At 36.3% G+C, this 6,060-nt stretch overlaps 1 pseudogene; it reads right to left on the bottom strand.

The window, feature by feature from the left end:
- Positions 1-2,710: 2,710 nt before the first annotated feature.
- On the bottom strand, positions 2,711-4,419 carry LOC137709274 (ERAD-associated E3 ubiquitin-protein ligase HRD1B-like; annotated as a pseudogene).
- Between the last annotated feature and the right edge of the window lie 1,641 nt (positions 4,420-6,060).

Raw genomic sequence — 6,060 nt, forward strand, 5'->3', positions numbered from 1 at the left:
ATATATAGAGAGAGAGAGAGAGAGAGAGAGAGAGAGAGAGAGAGAGAGAGAGAGAGAGAGAGAAGCACAGGAGCCGATTATACGTAATCGAATATTAATCAATTTACTGGTGAAGGAGAGAGAGAAGCACAGGAGCCGATTATACGTAATCGAATATTAATCAATTTACTGGTGAAGGTTACAGCTAACAGTGGATGTTGTGCTAAGTAAGAAGTGTTCATGAACCATAGAGGCGGCTTTGGGAAGCCAAAAGTGCAATCGCACGGTTGCCCGAATTTAGAGGGTCCTAATAATGTTGTATAATTTTTTTCTTTCTAAACGTAAAAATTTGGAGTGCCAGTAACTACACCATAAAATTTAAAGTTAGAGCTCTAAAGGTTTAGTTCTAAAGGCTTTTTTTCTTGTTTGTTTATTTAAAATTGAACTGTTTTTGAATATTTATTAAAGTTTATACTTGCAGCTCTTTTTACTTACTATTTAATGACATATGTAAATTTATAATCGGCGAGACATAAAGTTTGTTTTAATTTAAGTTATTGTTTTTTAGTATCAATACATTGTCCTACTTTCTTTTTTTTTCTGAAAAAAAACTATCTTAAAAAGGTGCGACCCTTTTATGAATTTCACACAAAATCCACGAAATCTCAAATACAACCATGTTAAAACACGTGTTCTTAATATCTTTACTGTAGGATAAATCAACGAATTCTCCCGTACTTTTTCTTTTCATGCGGTCACAGATTATTTTTTCTAATTAATTAACATTATGTTGATTAATTAAGCTTGGATTATAATATTTAAGTCCCTCCCCTATGTTATTTGAAATTTGTATGTCAGCCAGCCATATATTCCAGATGTTGAGAAGGCTGATCATCAAGATCGACTTGCACAAGCCCACATGGCCTAGAGCCATAGGAGGACTAAAAGGTTAGGCTTGTGTAAGTATATACCTAATCCATCATAAGCAGAGAAAGATCTATCTGATGTCAGAAATGGTCATATATTAATATTCCATACCTAACAAATTTATTAGGACATGATGCTATTTTAAATGATACTCTTCATAAGTACTCTATCACCTTATGTTTTTGACACAATATTTTATAATATTGACACGAAAGTTAATGTTAAACGGTGAAGTGACACAGAGTCCACGAAGAATTTTATTTTGAGAGAATTTTCTTAACATTTCTATCATAATCAATTTGGTTCATTTACTATATAACTCTATATGGTTGAGCAATTACCTTGTACTACTGGTCCTACTTCTACTGTGGAATAATCAAACAAGCAAGAAGGGAATGAAGAAGCAGGTTGGAATTTCACAATTAATTTAATGACCTGCCCCTGTCCTGTCCTCTATTCCGTGTCTTTGAATGTTACCTTTGTAATATTTTAATTAATTAGACCAAGTTGGAATTTCCCATTTAATTTAATGACCTGCCCCTGTCCCGTCCTCTACTCCGTGTCTTTGAATGTTGCCTTTGTAATATTTTAATTAATTAGACCCAACCATCCTAACCTAGGACAATTTACTTTGCTTCTACTCGTATATTTCTGGTGCTTAGAGATTCAGAAAATTAGCTTAACACTCAATGAATATATAAATCCAAATTAAACCTGATAGCGATATTTGATCAATTTTTTTTTAAAACTTTATTATAATCAATAAAGGAAGAGAGAGATTTCAAAATTATTACAATAATATAGAGAATGAGATAGTTTCAAATTCTTAGTTAATTGTGATGTGGGCTTTGGGATCAACCCAAACAAAAATAATAACAAGGGAAGGTCAAACTTTGGCGGGTAAGCAATTAGGAAACGAATCTACCAAACACAATACCCACTTTCCAGGCTTCTGGTCCAATGTTTATGAACTTATGAGACATCAAAGATCACTAAGGTTAAAGGACACCCCACATTCCGTTTTGGAGAAGAGATTTTTTCTTACAACTATTTCATAGTTTTAGTAACATCGCTCAACTAACAAATATCTCCCACATGTTTAAAAAATGAACCACACGTCTAATAAATACTTTTTAAGTAACGAAATAGTTGAAAGAGATAACCATAATGATAGATGACTCTTGCATATTAAGGAATTTTAAGCTTTCATTTCGTTGAATGTGAGTAATACTCAACATTTAAATACCCCATTTAAAGATGGAGAGGGCGTTAAATAGGAGCAGACTACTATTTTACGATTTTTACTTTTTTTTTTTTCAGGAAAAAAAAAAAAAAAAAAAAAAAAAAACAAAAAAAAAAAAAAAGCCATTGCCAATGCCTGCTTTTAACAAAAAAAACGAAGAAAAAAAGGGTCTCCCGGCCGGGTAGAAGGTTATTTTTCTTTGAAGCGTTACAGATCACTCCATTTACATTCTAACAAATAGTTGGATTCAGCGATGATCAATTAATCGTTGATCGATCGTTTCTTTATCTGCCCGATATGTTTACGTTAAGTCAGTCCTTTTAGCCTCAGAGCTGAACCCGAGTTCCCTTTCTATGGGGTTTGAATTAATACAGAAGAAGCCGATAGAGGCAGCATTACACGTCCTGCTACACAATTCTATCATTCACGAACGGTATTGGAAAATGTTACAAGTACAAAAAAGATAAGAAATTTCTTTTTCAAAAAGAGGAAAAGAGTGTAACTTATACAATAATATGCTCAAACTCCAGTTATTCTTTCATCCCTAACCTATTTTTCTAATCCCTTGTTATCCACATATATTGTGTCTTACAATATACCTAAAGTGATGCCATGTCTACGAATCAACCCCATCTTCTTGACGTCCACAATCTGAAACAGATGAAGAAGCTGCAACACTCTTTCCTTTGCCATCCAAAGAAGCCCTTGTTGGACCCATATCCACACTTTCCTTTGGTTTTGGTTTCTGTAAAACTTGGAGCTGATTCTGCAGGATCTGTATAAGAAAAGCAGTTACTGAGCAGAGAAAACGGGGGTAGCTACCACAAATCACAACAGAAGTTATTCATCGTCTCTTTAATACCTGTATCTGGTGCTGAAGAAACTTTTTTCTGGGCCTCCAGTTGAGAAGCTGTCAGATTTGGATCGCTGCCCGACCTCTCCCCATAGGCCACGTTGGTTCCAGGGACAAACATGTAAGGCGGAAACTGAGAGAAAGACAAGTTTGCAGGTCCACCAGGGGTTGCAAGCTGCGGTTGTGATTGTCCACTACAAGCTTCTCCACTAGATTCAGTATTAGAGGAGTCGACAACCATATGTCTTTGAACCTGAGGAAGTGCTGCATATCCAGTAGACCTTCACACAAGAGGGCGTAGTTTGTAAGGGTCTAGTATGCAGCATTCTATGCAGTGCAACATATACAAATCATATGTATCAAGCACACACTCTGACAAGCAACCTAGGAACAAATTAAAATACAATGGAAACATGTGACTTCTCCTCCAATAAAATGTAAACTAACACTTACGATAAAGGTGTCATTACCATACTTGTCTGTTTGCAGAAGGATATACATGAGACTTCTAATATATCGATGCAGCAGCAGCAGCAGCTCGGAGCCTGGCTTCATATTGACTCACACCATCACCAGCAACTCCACCATTCTGAGCCGTTGTGCCTGTCCCTGTTCCCAATTTTATACTGAACAAAATTTTAGAGTCCCATATGATCATACAATAAAAGAGCGACCATGAAACAGGAAATCCAACGGCATTTTATAGGTGCTTTCATTTTTTATTTCCTTCTACAATAATCTTTCACGTATGAAGGAAAAGGAAAAGTAAGTTTAAAAACTACAAAGTTCTGAAATTAAAAGCAACAAAGTGCCTTCCCTCTAATAACCAAATATCAGACCTTACGTTGAAAGACAAAATAAATTGCAATGCTCAGATGTTTACCCTGTTGATGAGAATCTGACCGTGAACCCCTATATGTCCGCCAGCTGTACCTTTCCCACTGTCAGGAGGTACAACTAGGGCCCTGCAAGTAGGGCAGGTATGCTGTTGCTCTGACCATGATCGACCGCAAGACACATGAAAAAGGTGTCCACATAATAGTTTCTTGGCTGTTGTGATCTCTTCACGGCAAATGATACAAGTTGCGTCACTTCTGCATATCCATCATCAACAACTAAGACTCCAATATGCAGAATTTGATGATTACAAAATAGAACACTTGAAACTAATGAGACCTTAAACTTACTCATTAAGCTCTTCATGCGTAGCATCTGGGAATCGATCATTCATGTTTGATGTGAGCTTTCGATAACGAATGTAATCAGCAATGCCAATCTTAAAGTTCCTAAATGTTTCATAGAGCTCACGTATCAAGTGCAGTGGCACACCATAGTACCTGGGGTGGGACAAAACTTCACGTCAATCAAGATAGAATAACCTCAGCTTATGCACGTCAACAAGCAAAAAGCTCCACATGCTTAAAATTAAATCGGTAGGATTTCGGCCCAACTATTGTCTCATATTCTAACATTTCATGTCCACAGCTTCTCCGCAACATGGGAGCCAAACATGTTGCAATCAACACAGATTGAGCTAAACACATTCTCAAAATTGTGTCATATTTAGCAAAAAATTGTGTGTATGGCTACTTATCTAAACCAAAAGATAAACAGAATACTCACGTGAAAATCACGAATAAGAAGCTGTGGACAAAGGAGATTCCTTCTTATCTTGTGTAAGTAATGGACAAAGGAAGAAGATTCCTCCTGTTCCTAGATAGTTTAAGAAGAGTTTCGGGAGAGTTCCTCCTTAGCCTATAAATATGTGTGTGTCTGTTTGGACCCAAAATTACGCAATCGGCCTGAACGATCAAGGCTATTGAGTGAATGAAGTTCTAAGCCATTAGGTGTTTGAGTCAGGATAATTTTAGTTATTGTTAAGGAATAATGTTGTGATTTTTATCATAATAATTATCTCTTAATAATATATTGAATTATCTAGAGCACAATTGGTTGATAAAGTCGCGGTGATCTGATACGATGCCTGTGAATTAATACTAGTGCAATCTCGTGGATAGATGACATGATTATCATGAATGGAGTTAGAGTATGGCAGACTATCTTCCATGCATTTATACAAATACAATGGCAGACTATCTTCGCAAAACTAGCAGCCTTGTCTTCAGGCTCGAGAATCCAAAGGCCGAGATTTGTTCCTTCCTCGGCCGCAGTCGCAAGATAAAGAAGTCAGCAACGCGCTCAATGCAACATCAACAAATTTTACTCCTCGGCCGACGAGTTGGCACGCCCCGCATTCAACCAAAGGAAGTAGTTAGCTTATTAGTTACTCGGCCTGCGCGTCACGTAGGCTTTGTAATTTTTAAGGTCAACAGTATCCTTTGTAAGAACTCTAGACTTGAATGGAAATCAGTTCTTTGTATTAACTTCTCTTGTTAATCCTTGTTTTAGTCATCTTTGCAGCGGTGATGCTTACTATGGTCATCTGTGCTTTCAAATATATCTTGGGGTACGTAAAATTCCTTAACCTCCTTTGTATTTTTTTCTTTATTATAATTTTTTGTAGAGACAGATTAGGCAAGATTAGCTATTCGTCAACAATGATGCTGCATATGTTAATATAATTCCCCTGCTCCCTCTCTCTAGCATAATTGATAGCTTAATACAAAAAAAAAAAAAAGAAAAATTAATATGATTAATTTATTAGCAGTGGTGCTGCATATGTTATTATATAATTAAAGTTAAACTTGCAGGTCTTGGCTTTTTTTGCTTATTTATGTCGTGTGGGAGCACTGGGGTTTATTCCAGTGTGAAGCGACGGAAGTTCTTTAATCTCAAAGCCAAGTTCTTCCAGCAAAATGGAGGGTTATTGTTAGAGCAGCATATTTCTTTGAAGGTATTCTGAAGAAAGGGACAAGTAAATTTTAATTTTAGTACGAATACAAAGCGCATTGATCATCATATTTCTTCGATGGAAACTTTTCATCTTGTTCTTGAGTCGTCCATCGCAACCAAATAGCCAACAATACAAAACCTGTTAAATTTTACGGACTTACATATCCCGAATAGAAAGGACTAACAACATACTGTCCCAATTTAT

This window comes from Pyrus communis, chromosome 11 (genome assembly GCF_963583255.1).
Source record: "Pyrus communis chromosome 11, drPyrComm1.1, whole genome shotgun sequence".
Lineage (NCBI taxonomy): Eukaryota > Viridiplantae > Streptophyta > Magnoliopsida > Rosales > Rosaceae > Pyrus > Pyrus communis.